The 19,462-nt window shown below is 38.6% G+C and overlaps 1 long non-coding RNA gene across 1 annotated transcript in view; it reads left to right on the forward strand.

Moving 5' to 3' along the window:
- Positions 1-19,082, forward strand: part of LOC307139343 — a 96,487-nt gene extending 77,405 nt beyond the window's left edge. Inside the window, exons 4-5 of the long non-coding RNA XR_013818112.1 lie at positions 15,142-16,713; positions 18,144-19,082. This is a non-coding gene — a long non-coding RNA (uncharacterized lncRNA). The remainder of the gene's footprint in view (positions 1-15,141; positions 16,714-18,143) is intronic.
- The last annotated feature ends 380 nt before the right edge of the window (positions 19,083-19,462 follow it).

A 19,462-nucleotide genomic window follows, 5' to 3' on the forward strand; every position in this document is an offset into this window, starting at 1 on the left:
GTTACGTGTTTCTGAAGGAGGGACTTCATAGAACAAGGAAATCTTTCAAGCCGTTTTGAGGACAGTGAAAACAGCGGTATACAGATAAGTAAATTGTGTGAAAAATACTGTGTTTTTTTACACGTGAAACATGAACACATGTTATATTGCACACTGTAAACACAATCAAAGCTTCAAAAAAACACGAAAAACGGGACCTTTAAGGGATGTAGAATATGGTCATGCAGAATAAGGCATTAATATTTGTTTTATAAGTACTAATAATCAGGCAATATCCTAGTAATATGCATGCTACTAAACAACTAGTTAATAGTGAGAACTGAACCCTAAAATAAAGTGTTACTGTAACGCTGTTCGTAGTTATTGGAAGAAGGAGGTGGGAAACAGCGAACGTTCAACAAGACTTTAATCAATAATAAGCAAACTGAAAGTAAAGCACAGGTAGCCCCTCACGGATGACTGCCGCACACACACATAATACAACGTAAACAAAACATAACATAAAGTCCAGGCCACTCCTCCGTGAGAGATCTGAGACCGGTGTGACACGCAGCTGGCGCTCATGATCCAATCACTCACCGGCCTCGCATCGCTCTCTCACGGCTCTCGCTCGCCCTGCTCGTCACATACCCCCATTGCCCCTCGCAGGCCAGGGGGTAACCGCGAGACTGCGCTCTACACCCCCCCGGGGCCAGTCTTGGTGGCTGTAGCACCTGGGGGTAAGGACAGACGAGACGAGAGAAAAGGAGACGGAAGCACAAGGAGCAACAAAGACAAGAGAGGGAAAAAAAAAAACTTGGTCCAGTTCGCGGACACACACTCAGCCAGCCGAGAGGCTCTTCCTTGCGGTGCCATGCGATGGTACTGTACACTTGGTGGACGGCTCGATCCTCCTCCGCCCCCTGGTCCCGCGCTCTCTGCTCCTCCCCAACATGGCGGACGGCAGCAGGCTCTAGCCCACGGCAAATGCCGGCTACTCCTCCGCTCCCTTTCGGACGGCAGCCACCCCACCTCGAGCCAGGGGCACGGCAGCGAGCTCTCCCCTCTCCACTGGGTCTTCACTCGCTCCAGCACCACCGCCTCGGGCAGCCACTCGTGGTCTTCTCTCTTCCGCGCTGCCCGACCTCCTCAGCACCGCGATCCCCCTCGGCAGCGAGGGCTCTCCGACAGCATGTCCCTCCTTCCTCCCAGGTTTCGGCACCAATGTAACACCGTTTTTAGTTATGGGAAGAAGGAGACTTTGATAAATAACAAACAAACTGAAAGTAAAATGCAGGCAGCCCCTCACGGACGGCTGCCGCACACACGTCATGGCCATGACATTTCAGACTGACAGATAGGCTACGTAAAAGATAAACGGGACATTTGAGCGCTTTGTTACTGTTTTGTACGCACTGTTATATTAATTATAATTCAAATTCTGTTTTATTTGTCACAATATTATTGATGATTGTTGAGAGGGGCACTTTTGATACATTTTTAAAAAGGGCAGGGGCGCGAGCCCCCAAAGCCCTCCCCTCTGCACTTGCCTGGTGTGTGTGTGTGCGTGTCCTGTCACAAAATGTGGCGAAAACTCCTACACAACGTTAATAGTTAGATTTAGGTGGTACATGTCTTCAATGCACGTCGATAATGCGACTAAAATAGGCATACTCCACATGTCTTAATTCGATTTTCGTTTAATTCGAGTATGGCTTTAACCGGATTAAGGTAATTAGAAATCGCTGTTTACATGGTAGTTTCTTAATCAGAGTATGGTCTTAATCAGATTAATATTGGAGTATTGTTGTCCATGTAAAGGTAATGACTGATAAAATACATCAATATGGATTAGGGGTTTAGGGGGAAGAATATATATTTTGTACAGTACAAAACTCATTATTTCTATGGAAAGTCCATATAAAACATGGAAACCCAACGTGTGTGTGTGTGTGGGTGTGTGTGCATTTAATGTATATGTATACATTTTAAGGAACACTAAATATGAATGCAATTAATGTCCAATGGTTTAAAGCACTTAATTAATGTCATTTTCTGTGACCTAATCTAAAGTGAGAACTGTCATATTTACAAATGAGCTGAATAAACAATAGCAATCTGCTAATTACAGGCCAGGGATAATGAATGAAGAACTTACTATTTGTATGCCAGTTTATGAAATCTTAATGAACTACCGGTAGTTTGCAAATGATTTGTAAGTACTTGATTACACTATACTTATTATAAAGTGTTACCCAAACTTTTTCATATTCCCTGACATTGAGATCAACCTTTCAAGCTACATTTCCCAAACTTGGTGCAGCCCTTCGACCTGTTCTGTGCACTCTGACTTTACTAACTAATTAGACTCGCCTGTGGCGGCCAATCAAAAATCCAATACACGGCCATTGGAAATTTCAACTCTGTTTGCCTCTTCAATACTGATTGGAGTCTCATTTATTCGTTAGAAACAACTCGCTTGCATCAGTCTAGAACATTTAACCTTATGCATATGAATGACCTTCGCTAATTATGTTAATTTCACAGCAAACTGGCATCTGACAGGCCGCCTTCTCACCATGCTTTACTGCTCTAGTACGAGACGCGAACATTGCATAAACCCACCTTGTCAGCATAGCAATGAAGTCAAAGTGATCGGAGCATCGCAGAAGAATAAACAGTGACTCACAGGCGCCGCTTTCCAGTTAAACTTCACAGACTTTCCTTCCTCCGGTAGCATGAGCTGGGGTTCAGAGGGTTGCATATTTAAGTCTACATAATGATCAACTATTCTACATAACGATCAACAGAAACATACACCATGTTAAGCGCTCAAATCTAGAAATATCGGCCTTGCGAGCTTCCATTTGTCCTGCAGCTGTTTTCTCCCTGCTGCGCTGTCGGTGCCCTCAAAGTGATGGAAAGCACCCGGCAATGTTGACATTGCAGTGAATGTGTGGTTCTAACAGCGGTATGTAAATACACGAGGAGGGTAAAACATGCATGAGAGCCCCGGGGTGAATCAGTCAAGGAGGGTTAATGCTGTCGTGTTGATTTGACTTGGCTATTTTCCGCTAAGATGGTGTTCTGAGATGCAGTGATGTTACAGGGAAGCGCTGCCCTCAGCACACACACAGAAGCAAGCATTTATTTGCTTTAGATGAAAGATGAAGAGGAGCGATTCTGCAAAATTCACCTGTGTTGTGCTTATAATGGAACGGCGACGAGGCCTACCGCAGGTTAAAGCACCTGACAAATAATATTGCTTGCAATCACTGAAACGGCACCACTTGAACCGCCGAAATTAGTTTTGTGTTTGTAAACATGCGTGCCGAGTCACCGTACAGCAATGATTTAGAAAATTGATCCTGCAGATGTGAAAATTGAAGCAGTTATTTTGCTCTTTGTATTTCTGTTGTAATAAATATGTGCTATTACTTAACAATACCTACTGCTGAAATGAAAAAAAAAAAAAAAAACAGATTTGTGGCTTTTAGGCTATGCTGTCACACCAAAATTGTTTGTCGTGCAAATGTAACAAAAACGTCTTTATATCAAGCACTTTTCATACACCCAGCGATCGAAACAGGCCCGTAGCCAGCCTTGTAAAGCCTTTTTTTTGGGACCTTTTTCAGTCCCATTTCCATTTTGTATTTAATTATGAGGTTCAAATTTGTATGCACTAATTTGTGCTGGATTATCTTGTCTGCCGGTTTCTTAACAGGCTATTTTCTGTGCATCAAAAAGCATGCTTATGCTGTCAAATTGCTAACCGAGATCATGTACCACTTCTTCAGTCCAAACCATAGACTGTAAAAAAATATGGACGTAGTGTCCGTGACGTCACCCATAGGGTTCTGAAGAGCTGTTCTGAAGTGCAAAGTACGGACGAGATGGCCGTTGCCATCTTGGCAGCACGTCACTCCCGGATAACAGAAAATGGGCAAAAAGGCGGGACGTGGGCGGAGCTTAAGTGATGCGTGACTAACAGACAGCAGACAAACGGCTCTCCACCTGTCACTCGAAGTTGCCACGCCCTTAACTATGCAGAACTTTAAGGCTTTATATAATGTAAACGAATGAGTTATAAAAAAATTCACCCCCCTCCCAGTCATCATGAAGGGCAAAAATAGCCGTATAGACCAAAAACACAATTTGTCCCAGACTGTAAACATGTTTTAATCTGCCGTAAAAGTTGGACATTTTAACATGGGGCTCAATGAGATTCTGCTCCTTCTGGAGTCTGTCTCTAGCGGCCAGTCGATGAATTGCAGTTTATGTCACTTCCGTACTGGCTTCAAGAGAAACTGAGGGAGGTTGCCGCTTGGTCCAGACACACACTGTGTGAAGTGTATATTTGTGTATATTATTAGGCATGGATAACCAAAACTTGCCCACAATGTTCAAATCACAAATTCACGTGACAGAACTATTAAGCTAACAAGTTTTTGTTTCATGTTGTGAAACTTGAAGTTTTGAAGAAGTCATGCAGTTACAGAGGCGGATAGTGCTTAAGTATTTTTACTTTTTTCAAGGATATATTTTATTTGATCAGTGTTTTTCTTAAAGGATTAGTTCACCCAAAAATGTAAATTCTGTCAATAATTACTTCCCCTTCATCTTCGGAACACAAATTATGAAATCATGCTAGCCCCGCATATTTTGCATGCGGAAATAGGCAATTTATGTGGCGAAAGTGCAGCGTATTTGAAAAAATGCGGCCCCCACATAAATATGCAGACTTTGGCTGATTATGCATTAAATCATGCGATCGCATAATCACGTTTTTCTGGAGGGACTGAAAAATTACTTAAAAAAGCAGTGTCAAGGGCTGTGTATCACCAACAATGTCACGATACGATATATAGTCACTTATATAGTGATGACCGATTTCAAAACACGGCATCATGAAGCTTCGAAGCATTATGAATCAGTGAGTCTAATCATGATTCGGATCGCGTGTCAAACCGCCAAACTGCTGAAATACATGACTTTGGTGATTCAAACCGCTGAATCGACTCACTGATTCATAACGCTTCGAAGCTTCATGATGCAGTGTTTTGAAATCGGTCATCACTATAAGTCGTTATTTAGGTTTTTTTTGCACACAAAAACTATTATCGTCGCTTCATAAAGTTATTGTAGAACCACTGTAGTGAGATGGACTTTGTAACGACGTCTTTAGTGCTTTTAAGGGTCTTGAGAGTGAACAGTGCATTGTGCCAATGGAGGCCTTTCAGAGCCATCGGATTTACACTAAAATATCTTCATTTGTGTCTGAAGATGAACGGAGGTCTTACAGGTGTCCAACGACATGAGGGGAAGTCATTAATGACAGAATTTACATTTTTGGGTGAACTAACCCTTTAACTTGTAATGCATTACATTCCAAAGCGTAATTTACAATGTCATACTTTTTTCTGCACTACATTTCATAAATAAAAGTTGTCGTTGTTGTTTTTTTACCTTGAATACTGAATTACATAAAAAATATAGTACTTTCTTACTTGTACTCAAGTAATATTTTTAATTACTTTTACTAAAAAATGTTATGTAATTAAGTATGAAATGATATTCAATATGCAACATAGTGCAGTAAAAAAGTACAATGTTATGTTTTGGAAGGTTGTGAAGTAAACGTTTTCCAAAGAAGAACACTGATAAAGTACATACTTGAAAAATAAAATTACTTGGAAAGTAAAAATACTTGAGTACTGTCCGCCTCTGCTCAATTAACATGTGTATGATCACTAATTGGTCAGCAAACACAGATGCTTTAGCCTATTTATTAATAAAGCACACACACACTAGCTAGTCAGGGGTGTTCGGGGGTATGGTCCCCCGGAAAAAATGTTTTTCGCTGAACTACATATGTGCATTTTAAGATGTTTGAAAGCCAAAAAATGGAAGAGAAATGGCTTTAAAACCAAGTCAGTGGGCAGTAGATTATTTTTCAATTCCTGCTCTCTCCTCATCTCCATCACTCTTTCTTTTTCTCTCATTCTCCTTATCTCCTTGTCTCTTCCCCTTCTAAAGCAGTCAAGAAAGTAATCATAGGGTCAATTTATATTTAGAATATTTTTTATGAATCACTTTCTAAGACAAGGCTACGAACGCTAAAATATGTTTAAAATGATAATTCACAATATGTACACATTTATTATTTATCTTATGCCTTATATGAAGATAGCTTTGTTAATGTTTCTTGTCCTCTCACATTGACAGTTGCTAAGTATTACATTACATGAATCATGTAAATTATATAGGCCTATTTTCAATTCAAAATGGCAAAATTAATCAAAAGTTTATTAGTTTGCCTGAATATTTTTGTCAGTAGTTTAACATTTCAATCCTAATCTAGCTGCCGAATATGAAATGTTTAGTTTAGCTATCATCTTATCTCGCACTTTATGTCATGCTGGAATCGCACTTAGCACCTTTAGTGAAAATAAAGCTTGCCTACTTTGTTTTGATTGGTCATCTTAAATATTTTGCCATTGACGAGCGGCGACAGACCGCAGGTCGCATTAAAGTGACAGACCGCATTAAAGTTGTCTTAATACTGTATTAGGCACTTATTTCACAACATTTATTATATAGCCTACACATAGAAAAATACAGAGGTCCTGATTCAAATTATTGGCCGTCGTTACTTAAAAGAAAACTTGTTTATTACAAAAAAACAGACTTAAATTCTGGACCTTTGGCAGTGAGGTCGTTCAAACCCCCCAAACCCCTCCTGCCTACGGGCATGAGCAAGAGCATGAGCATATCCTGGTGATCATATAACCTGTCCATGTTGACATCTGCTGGATTTATTTACCTTCTACCATGTGATATGAAGAAAAACTATCATGGAGTTTCATTTGGGCAGACATGAACCTATCAGATCCATGCTGTGATCCATCTTGTGTTGAGAAACAGTACTATTAAAACTGTACATCACCTCCATGCTCAGACATACCCTTGTGAGAAAATGTGCTTATCTTCGTAAATCTTAAAAGAATGTATCTACAGATAATAGAATATTAGTGAAATAAAAGGACTTACTTTCAATAACATATTTAAAGGGATAGTTCACCCAAAATGAAAAGTATCCCATAATTGACTCGCCCTCAAGCCATTCTAGGTGTATATGACTTTCTTCTCTCAGCCGAACACAATCAGAGTTATATTAATACATTTCCTGGCTCTTCCGAACTTTATAATGGGAGTGAATGGTACAAAATAGCACATCTGTCCATCATAAAAGTAATACACACAGCTCCATAAAAGCCTTCTGAAGTGAAGCCATACGTTTCTCTAAGAAAAATATCCATATTTATTACTTTGGTAATACTTTATTTTATGGGTCCAGAATTATGCCTTAGTTAAGCATAAATACACTAGTAATTACTGATTAACTTAACATAGTAAGAGTATTTTAGTCATTATTTATGATTTATTAAACATTTTAAGGATCCACATTCATGCGATAGGCAAAAATAAGCTAGTAATTCATAATTAACTTAATGTACAGTAAAAGCCGTTTAGCCATTATTTACAACTTTTCAAACCAAACCAAGGCCGTGCACAGACATTTTGAGGGGCAGTGGCCCAAACCAAAAAAAGGGTCACTGGGGTGGGGTGGCATTGGGGGTGAGGATTGGGTGCTTGTCCATACAAATCATCCATTTTACTGGTCAGTCAAAACAGTTTTGATCTAAATTTAGTGTCTATCGTAAATAGTGATATATGACATTTTATTATGTTGAATATCAAAGTGTTTGTGTCTATTTGTTAATGAGGGATTTGTGGAGTAAATGTTATAGCTTTTATTTTGAAGTAAAAAGAAAAAAATAGACTCTTGGGGTAAGATGACCCAGCCAAATTTGGCACAAAAGGCCCCAAGTGGCATGTTGTTACTCGTGTTATTGTTTTTAAATGTAATACTTATTGTAATTAACGGGGCTATTATTATTTAATATTTTCATGATTTAGATGGCCGTCTATTGGACATTTCAGGCATCTTCACTTTCATTAAAACCTATTGAGTGAAGACAAAATCTATAATCTATAGGGTCTATATATAAAAAAATATATACAAAATCTATATATATATATATATATATATATATATATATATATATATATATATATATATATATATATATATATATATATATATATATATATATATATATATACACTCACCTAAAGGATTATTAGGAACACATACTAATACTGTGTTTGACCCCCTTTCGCCTTCAGAACTGCCTTAATTCTACGTGGCATTGATTCAACAAGGTGCTGAAAGCATTCTTTAGAAATGTTGGCCCATATTAATAGGAGAGCATCTTGCAGTTGATGGAGATTTGTGGGATGCACATCCAGGGCACGAAGCTCCCGTTCCACCACATCCCAAAGATGCTCTATTGGGTTGAGATCTGGTGACTGTGGGGGCCATTTTAGTTCAGTGAACTCATTGTCATGTTCAAGAAACCAATTTGAAATGATTCGAGCTTTGTGACATGGTGCATTATCCTGCTGGAAGTAGCCATCAGAGGATGGGTACATGGTGGTCATAAAGGGATGGACATGGTCAGAAACAATGCTCAGGTAGGCCGTGGCATTTAAACGATGCCCAATTGGCACTAAGGGGCCTAAAGTGTGCCAAGAAAACATCCCCCACACCATTACACCACCACCACCAGCCTGCACAGTGGTAACAAGGCATGATGGATCCATGTTCTCATTCTGTTTACGCCAAATTCTGACTCTACCATCTGAATGTCTCAACAGAAATCGAGACTCATCAGACCAGGCAACATTTTTCCAGTCTTCAACTGTCCAATTTTGGTGAGCTCGTGCAAATTGTAGCCTCTTTTTCCTATTTGTAGTGGAGATGAGTGGTACCCGGTGGGGTCTTCTGCTGTTGTAGCCCATCCGCCTCAAGGTTGTGCGTGTTGTGGCTTCACAAATGCTTTGCTGCATACCTCGGTTGTAACAAGTGGTTATTTCAGTCAAAGTTGCTCTTCTATCAGCTTGAATCAGTCGGCCCATTCTCCTCTGACCTCTAGCATCAACAAGGCATTTTCGGCCACAGGACTGCCGCATACTGGATGTTTTTCCCTTTTCACACCATTCTTTGTGAACCCTAGAAATGGTTGTGGGTGAAAATTGCTTAAATCACCTTTCTTTCCCATTCAGACATTCAGTTTGGAGTTCAGGAGATTGTCTTGACCAGGACCACACCCCTAAATGCATTGAAGCAACTGCCATGTGATTGGTTGATTAGATAATTGCATTAATGAGAAATTGAACAGGTGTTCCTAATAATCCTTTAGGTGAGTGTATATATATATATATATATATATATATAATGACATATCTTCAATTCAAACATGGGCAATTAAATAAGTAAATATTGATATGCTTGTACATAAGTCATTAAAAAAATACCTTTCAGATGATTATCTTTTAATGGGATATTCAATTATTCTACTAAATTGTCTAAATAAAATTAGAATTAGAATATTTTTAGTATTTTACATTAATGACACTTTAAAATATAAATAAATAGTAATAAGAATTATATAAAATTATCCATTCTGTAACACTTTATGGGCTATTATATGAAATTAGGCCTATATATATTCTACAAAGTCTGCCATCAACAGCAAAGTTGGTGTTATTTACATTAGATCAGATCGGGTAGAAAAATTTGATTAGACAAGAATTATAATTCTCTTCCAAGAACGTGTATTTTGTACAAGTTGTTAGCACTATTAAATGATCTGGAGCAAAATAATACCGACAGAAATACAAAAACAAACTACCAAATTACTAATTCCGCGGATTGTAACGAAGACTACTAATACGACGACATTCTGGAACTGTTGTCTCCGCTTTCCAGTTTTCCGCGCACAGACTCTGAGTGACGCTGGGGAGCGAGCGGGAAAACATGGGAGCGGTTTCGTGGAATCGTTGGATCTTTAGCGGAGGGAAAGCAGAACACTGGTAGCGACCATAGACTGCGAGAGGGCCACCTCAGCTGATGAGGGCAGAGGGGCAGGGGCTCTAGTGCACGGCCCTGAAACAAACCATATATTATTCTTGTGTAGTGATGTTGTCATTATCCCTGTCTTGTGAGGACTTTTGTTATTTCCTGTCTTGTGCCATGTTCTTTGTAGTTTTTCATGTTGATTAGTCTCCCCGGGTGTGTCTTGTTAATTTGTTAACACTGCATGAAAAGTGGGATTTTCCCCCCGTAAACGCCTGTATACTCCCGGAAATCTCCCTAATTTTTGGCAGTTTTCGTCAATTTAGAGGCAACGAACGTCGCTTTCGTCTGTGCCACAAATTGTCGTAAACGAACCATGACATAGGTGGATAGCCCCCCGCTGAGAGAGCCCGCGGAGGTGCGACGATTCTCATTAACATATGAATAGCAGCGAAACCAGAGAGTCAACGGCCAGACTTGAATTTACTCACTCACTATTGGCTGAAGCCACTACATTTAAAAAAGAAAAATCCCTTGTGATTGGTTGGCAGATCACTGCAAACCAATCATTATTGGTCCCCCTGGCTCATTATAAATGTAAACCCCAATAATAATAATAAATATATAATTTATGTTGTAATAATTTGTTTTATATTGATGTTATTGTGCTATGAAGTATTCATACCATCAAGGAATATATGGGAAAATTATACGGACCGTGCCGTTCATTCAAAGAAAGGGCTTAATTTATAAAACACAGCTGTTTATTCAAAGAAAGAGCTTTATTGTTAAACACACAACTATGTACAGTGCAGCAGTAAAGTCTCGTAATGTAATGTAAAGTTCGGCGAGCTCCAGGCTGCGAGAGGGCGGTGGCCGCACAATCCATCCAGACACCCTGTCAACAAAGCCGTCTTCCTCGTCAAACATGAGTTCAATGGTCGCGGACTCCAAATGTCCACCTCATCCAGCACACTCTCGCTTCCAGCAACTGTAATACAATCCATAAAGACAATAAGCAACCTGAAAAATACTCACATTGACAAAAAACGGATCTAATATAATAAATCTTACCCTTTTTCTTCTTGATCGACAGTTTCTGCCTGCGATGTAAGTTCAGGTTGTTTGTATCTGAAGCTGCGGCGTGTCGATTCATAATACGTCTTACAGGCAGCTGGAAAACAATTACATGAGACTGGTATTAATAAAAACAGTCACGGTAAAATTAAACAAGGAATGAGAAACACATTAGAAGTTACTTACACACAATTTCGTCGCGATCATTGTTTAAATCTGGGCTCGCGGAAATCGCTCCAAGCAGATAAGAGCTCACGGTTTCGTTATGAGGCGAGGATAGTCTGTGTAAACAAAATGTGCAGTTTTAAGCTCGGATCAATTAACGCATCCATTTCCTTATACAGCTGAATAAAAGCATATTCTTTAAGTCGTAACGTTACATTACCCATGCTGTGGTTCATAGCGCCTGCAGTTTGCCTCAGAGTTGTGAAGACGAAGACAGCTGGAAATTAGTCGAAAAAGTTAGCCGCGTCCATGCAGAGGAGTTGAAGGGGAGCTGAAGGCGAAATGGCGTCCTGTCGTTGTTGATCACGAAAAAGCAAAGCAGCAAAAAACACAAAGCAAAAAGAGTCCAAGGGTCCGTCCACACGGAGACGCGTATCACTGTATACGTATACATTTTTTTTATCGTATTGGCGTTTCGTCCACACGGATCCGGCGTTTTGGGAGACTGAAACCGCTATTTTTTGAAACCGGGTCCTAAAGTGGATACATCTGAAAACGACACCCTTGCGGTTTCGTGTATGCGGCCAATCCGTCTATTTTGTGAAACGATGATGTCATCACACCACGTCCTGCGCAGGGAAGACTTAAAGGGGATACAACTACGGGCACTGGGCATGCGCACATCAATACTGCGTTGTTAATTACTGTTTTTGCATTATTATAAGGGTATGTTTAGGGTTGGGATAGGTGTATGTGTTAATAAAACACATCTGGTAAGTAGCAAATTTATTTATTGTTATTTTATTGTGAGATTTTACCTCACCTCCGACTGTTGCCGTACCCCTTCTAGCCACAACTCTTCTTCTCCATTTTTAGTGTATTTCTGTGGCAGAATTACAGTGCCACATACTGGCCTGGCATGTAAACTACATCGTTTTGAGCCGTTTTCATGCTCTCGTGTGTACGCTGATATATCTTGAAACGAGGGGAAAAAAAAGATCGGAAAGGGAAAGTTCTGGCTTTGTGTGGACATGGCCCAAAACACGTCTGTTTAAAGCTCGTCTTCAAGTTTTGTACGCGTCATGGCCATGACCTGTGTGTGTGTGTGTGTGTGTGTGTGTGTGTGTGTGTGTGTGTGTGTGTGTGTGTGTGTGTGTGTGTGTGTGTGTGTGTGTGTGTGTGTGTGTGTGTGTGTGTGTGTGTGTGTGTGTGTGTGTGTGAGAGAGAGAGAGAGAGAGAGAGAGAGAGAGAGTCAGGAAATCAGTCCACAGAGGGGCTTAATTTATCCCTATATTCTTCAACCTCATTGAGGTTTCAGACCACCAAGGAGCTCCAGAAAAACCTATTATATTTATTTTCACTTTATTTAAGTTAATGGGTGTGGCAAAAGTGCTTCAATTACATATAGGCATAACACCGTAACTTTTTATTTTGTGTGTTTTTTTTTTTTTTACATGGTTATTGCTAATGACATACAGAGTAATTAATCTACTGTTAGCCCGGACAAGTTGAATCTACTTAAAAAATTGGAGCAAACTGGTTGCCCTAAAAAAATTTTTTAGTAATGTGAACTAAAACGAGTACATTTAACTGAAAAATGTTTTAGTTTAAAAAAATGAGAACCTAGATAAAACTCCCCCTGCTGCTGCTCTGATTTGCATTTGTGTAGCTCACAGCATCTTCATTTACATGATAAAGCCTCCCCTAGAATTAAGGGGAGGGGGGGTCATGGGGGGACAACTGCCAAGCAAGGCCCACGTCAATTTCCGTCAATTTACGGCAGTTTTCGGTGTTGCCTGCAAATTGCCGTGCACAGTCGTAAACCTGAAGTTTCACGGCAATCTACAGTGTCACATACTGACGAAAATCCCACTTTTCATGCAGTGTAAGCTTGTTTGCCCCTGTGTATTTAAACCCCTGTGTTTCCTGTGTTCTTTGTCAGGTCTTGTGATGTACGTTTGGCTTGACTCATTCTGTTATCCGTTCCTTGTTTATTTTGTTATTAAACTATTTTGCATTTGGATCCAGCTCTCCCTTTTTTTTTTTTTCCCCTTTTGTTCCCCTTGCGTTACAGCAACCAGACACACCTGGGGAGACTAATCAACATGAAAAACTACAAAGAACTACAAAACATGGCAGGAAATAACAAAAGTCCTCACAAGACAGGGAAACACAGGCTGGGATCATGACAGATGTACTATATTTCAGTTATATCCTCATTAGTGATGGCACTTATTGAGTGATTTTTATGTTCATTGACCACAATAAGCCAATAAAGTAATAATAAAAGACAATTTAACCCCCTGTTGTTAAGTGAATGTTATATCCTTACTAGTGCTGGGCATCGATTAAAATGCATTTTTTTCTGTAATTAATCGCGATTAATCGCAAGTTTTCAATATTTTAAGTTTTTAATATTTTGATATTGTAATAATTTCAGTTACTCTCCAAATGAATATATAAACAATTTAAAGACAGCATATTTTAAATATGTGTTGTATTGTCATCTTTTTATGAATGAAAGCCAGTATCACTGATACTAAAGTCTCTATGAAACATTAATGACGTTACATTACAGTATAACTGAAAGCTCCCAATTTCAACATTTATTAGGCTTTAAAAAACAACTTTTAATTTAAGTGACCTTAAAACAATCTTTACATAAACCCAAAATAATAAATGTTATATTTACCCATGGCCTTCCCTGTTATAGAAATGTAATAGTTATCAAACCTTCCTTAACTGCATAAATAATAAATGAAATATAGATGAATCATCATTAAAGCTACAATTGTCTCTGTTCCCGTTGTTCTTTGATGAACATTAATGACAGGCATCATCAGTGCTACTGTCACTTTAAGAACAGCCGCGGATCTCACGCGCTGTCCCGCGCATCTCATTTCCTCACAACTCTTTAAGTTCATTTAAGACGTTATTTAACTAATTTAAGACTCCTAATATGATAATACTCAAAATCCTCTGTGTTATTGTTTGTTCAAGAGCAAACGAGAACTCGATGTTAGCAGGAAACTGACGCGAGTCTATCCATGCGTCGACTGTGTTTGTGTGTGTGTGTGTGTGTGTGTGTGTGTGTGTGTGTGTGTGTGTGTCAGTGTCCCTTGATTAGCTGACAAGAGACGCATTAACACACACGCACACACAGACAGGACACTGGCATACAGCGCGCTCTCTTGTGTCTTGTCGCGCTTGGAAGCATTTACATGAATAAGAGCGTGGTGATCATGTAACACTAAGCAAAAATGGATATAAAAAAATTAAAAATTTTTACAGTGAGGCAGATACAACTACAGGCACAATTTATTCAGAAAGTATAAATATTCCAAGTGTCCTGAGGCCAAACGATTGATTTGCGTGATGAAAAGACCCAAAAGCGATCAGCGTCTCCATCCGTCGAAGATCATGCACACATTCAAAATTTGCCGCCCGAAGAAACATTACATCAGCTGTGATAGTGAAATTGCATTGGCTCTCGTGAGTCAACTTAAATCAATGAATTTCCGTGAGCGTCAGACAATGACGCTAAAGATGTACCCCTTGCTTTAAAAAAAAAAAAAGTGACACCTAGTGGTCCTGACCAAGCTTCAATATGTGACGAGTTGGAGTGAGACCGTGTAGCCTTATATGCTCTTACTATATGTTGAGTTAATCATTAATTACTAGTGTGTTCATGCTTAACTAATGCATAATTCTGGACCCTCCAAATAAAGTCGTACCACAACTTTAACTATTAGGAGTGTCACAATATATCGCAATCAAATGCAGCAATATGTATTGCTGATAGTTAATGGTACCTGATATTTTGAAGCCCAAAAAAGCGCATCCATCCATCAAATGAGTTCATCTAACTTTCTGATATACTTCTGTGTTCTCTGCTACACTTTTTTTAATGGCACAATTCCTCTTTTTGTTTTGACCAGGTCTGTGGTTGTAAGGCGTGGGTGAAGAGTTCAGCCGCTTCTCTTGAAGGAGAGTCGACATCAGGATTGTCTGATATAATGGTCTGTCGGGCAGAGCAGCACAAGGAGCAAATGGATCTTGGCTTTGGTCACTCAAACGGAACATCTAGATATCTGCGCCTGCTGGATCTGTCTTCACTGAGAGAAGAGTTCAGGCTTTCTGATGAAGACATACTCGACTTCACTGTGCAGTTCAGTACAGCACATAACAAATCGCATGTTCAAACTATACTAATGCAATAAAAAACACATTCATCCAGTGTCTGAAATGTTCAAAAAATGTTTACAAAACATTTTAGTTGGCCGTTTGATATGCTTATGGGTTAAACTTAATTAAAGGTGTCCTTGTTACAGTGTAATTATTCATTTAAGTATTGAGTAATATTAATTAAAGGCACATTATGTAACTTTTGTCAATAAAGCTCGTAATAAAACAAGAACCAACATGAGCTTGGCTTTAGGAGACGGAGAGAACTGATGGACATTGAAATGATGGAGATGATGGTGTTTTTATTACTCGACAGGTGAGTAAGGTGTTTTATTGAAGAGATATATGCCATATGCCGTTCACTGTAAAGATTATCTATTGTGCAGATCATTTCGTTTTGGTTGTTCAACCTGGTCTCATTATTAATACGTAACTATTAATACCAGCCCAGGCACATAGAAAAACGTACCCGTGGGAACATTTTTTGCAAAACGAAAATACGTAGCGTCATGCACATTTCGTGACAGTTTCAAAGTGAATTGTCCAGTGAGTGGCTCTAAACGCAGGTTCAGCTTTTTTTGAAACAGATAAAAGTGAATATGGTACGATTTTAGTACGTTAGTTTTGTACATATCACCTCAGTTCGGATTTGAAATGCCCGGTGAGTGGCGCTAAAAGCTTGCTCCATTATGTTTTAAAATAATGTTCCACCAACACTACACCTAACACTGTGTCCTAACAACGCACGGCGTATCTTTTCCATGTTAATTAGAGTTTTTGTCCTAACCAGCCGCGACGGCGTCACGCAATGATTCTATTATAGAAATGGTTTCTATTTCTGCGACGTCGCGGCTGGGACAACAACACAAAATATAATCTCAGGTAATGTTTATGTGCTTTATTTAATGTTAAAAACGTGTAATGTGACTTTGAATATCATTTAGTGCTCCCAGCTTTGTAACGTAACTTAGTCGCACTAAAAGCAACAATGGATAATTCACCTCAGATCTTGAAATTCAACCAATGGAAACAAGAACGTTCAAACTGTAAACAAACAAGTATATTCTATGATAACGATTGTTTTAGTAACTCATTAAGTATTTTATTAATGTTTAAATGGTGTAATATTCATGAATTTGATTATTGTAGGCTACTTATCCATTTCCTTGAGAGTGCCGTTGAGATTAATCTCTGGTGCCATACACTTGCCGCGAGAGCCCGCCCACATCCTGTTCTGATTGGCTGTGGTCTTTGAATGATTTGTCGCATCTCGTAGTCGCATCTGGTGTGGACAGACAAGTAGCATGGTGTTAACCTACCCAATAGTGTTAACTAGGGCTGGGCAATATGGCCCAAACAAATTATCACAATATAATTTTCCATATCAGTCGATATCGATAATTAGCACGATAAATGTCAAATCTTTATTTCTTTAAAGTTTAAAGGCATATTTTTGATCCTGAGTTAAAGATGTAGAAAACTGACATTTAATTGTGGTTTTAAACTATCCTTAATTGTCAAAACATGACAAACACTTCCCAAACAAGTGAACAATTTATCAAAACCGAGGTAGATTTATTTATTACTAATAAAATCTATATTAATAGAGTAGAATATTATTTATATAAATAGAATGTATAAAATAAATATCTATAGTAAAATCTAGAACTGTAATGATCTAACATTTGGCTCTGCTGACTACAAATGCAAAGTTAAAGTGCTTTAAAGATAATCTTTCTGGTCAGCATGCCAAACTTTATAAATAAATTACATTGACAATATAAATAAAATAAATAAATAAAATAAAAATCTTAAATGTGGTCAGTATTTTTTACTCTACACTCTAAATATCAATAATATAGTTATATATACTTAATTAAAACAATTTTTTTTAAGTGGTAAAACAATTAAAATGCAAATGGGCAAAAAATGCGTTTAAGTTTAGAAACATTTTGAGTCCCCCATCTCTTGCCTTATAGTGGATTGGTCCACGGTGCACCTCACCGACACACACACACACACAACTGCGGTGAGGTTGGGAGAGAGCACAAAGTTCAGTAGTTGATGAATTTTATTCACTTTAAACATCGGATGAAATGATTTTATTTCTCTTTTGATACAGGTGATGCGGAGTTATTAATAAATCACCAAAGACAAAAAATTTGGATACCAATGTATTTTTCCACAAATTCCAATGTTTTAGTGATTATAGTTTGGTAACGTTAGCTTGTTGTAAGTCCCCCACTACAACTAAGGCGATTAGCCTGTGCGTGAACTGATATCAGACTAATGTAGATTTTGCGCTGTGTTGGGCTCAATGCTATATGGAAGAACTTCGAAGAAGCAAGATAACTGAATAATTATATTACCGTGTGGTGAACCTATGATAAGCAGTGCACGTCGCTCTGCTTTTATGTCGGATTGCAAATAGCCAAAATATCACCAAACCACTGAAGTTGAGTGACCTTTCTTGTCAACGATATCTGTGTCCTCCGAGCTGGTCGTAAGCGCTGAATTTTCTTCACTATCGCTCATTTTTCTCGCTCCAATCCTCCAAGCATGTCAGCCTGTCGGTCACTGTGACTGTCAACAACACCGAGTGCGGCACCCAGAAGCCCGTTCTGCACACCGCATGCGCAGCATTACGCATAGCGCATAAGCATTATATCGAGCATTTATCGAACTGTTGTTATCGTTTTATCAAGGAAAATTATTTCGCGATAATTATCGTTATCGTTTTATCGCCCAGCCCTAGTGTTAACAAAAGCCAATGTGATATAAAAACATTCATATTCATTCCATTTTAGCTTGTTTTCATTTTTGTTCTCTCGTCTTTGAGCTCTTTTATCGTGAGTCAAGCTTCACGGAATTCGTACCCAAGCTCTTCACATCCCAAGTACAATTCTGTACAAGCTGAGCTACCGAGGAAGCTTGTTACAACAGAAAAGCCAAACATATGGTTCTGGTTAAGCGACGCAAAGTCCAAGATGTATTCGTTTACAAATCATGCACTATGGTAAAAAGTGTTTTGAGATCACAACATAATATTGTGCAACGAGATGTGAAAACAAGCTTTTATTAATCGAAAAGGATTAAAAGTGCTTGCTGTTTTACTGCCTCTAGTGTTCATCTCTGTTTGAAACTGCAGTGATATGTACGTATTGGTACGTATTTTGTGTTTTGCAGAAATGTTCCCACAGGTAAGTTTTTCCAAAATGAGCCTGGGTTGATTAATATGTAACTTTCAAAGACACGAAACGTCCTTTTTGTACGATTGGATAGATGCTGAAACGTATAATATGAACATATTGGTAATGTTTAAACGTAGCATTATTATGTTTTTACAGCTACAAAATGTTAAATATTTACAAATCTTTTTAAGATATCTGTAAATTTACTCCCAAACCTAAACACACCCATTTTATACAGAATATAAAAATAATAAAACATACATATTTAACCCTAAACCTAGTAAGCACATCAATATTATAGTTAATTAATATTACTCAATATTATGATTACACTGTAACAATGACACTTTAACATAAAGTGTAACCCTTAATGGTTGGTAGCATGTAATTATGAATGGTTTACTGTTATTAATACAGCAAGTACATGTTATGACCATGTACCAAGGACACTGTAAATTAAAGTCTTCCTCAATTATGATATAAACAAAGTATCTACACAACATTATAATGTATGCTGTATTTCTATTTATTAATCGATCCATCATTTAAGTATGCATTTTTGCAACGAATTACCAGATGCAATGCTATATTGTCAATATAATCACGGAAAAAAAGAGTGTTGTTGGCAGGACACGGAGCAGCCTCTCGTAACGTATTGCTTAAAAAAAATATATAAAAATGCATTCATTTTTCATCTGTTCAGGAACCATCAGCTCCGAGAGGCTGACATGAAGCTGAGGGAGGGACACATGGAGCATACTCATTTGATAAAGCATATGTCTCATGCCAGTGTGTGCATGTGTGTAAAGACACGGGTCGTTTAACTCGCGCTCCTCTGAGGTGTTTGTTTTTTAGACTGAGGGTTGTATAGGAAGCTTGAAAC

Source organism: Gobio gobio (assembly GCF_949357685.1).
Source record: "Gobio gobio genome assembly, chromosome: 16".
In the NCBI taxonomy this organism is placed as follows: Eukaryota; Metazoa; Chordata; class Actinopteri; order Cypriniformes; family Gobionidae; genus Gobio; species Gobio gobio.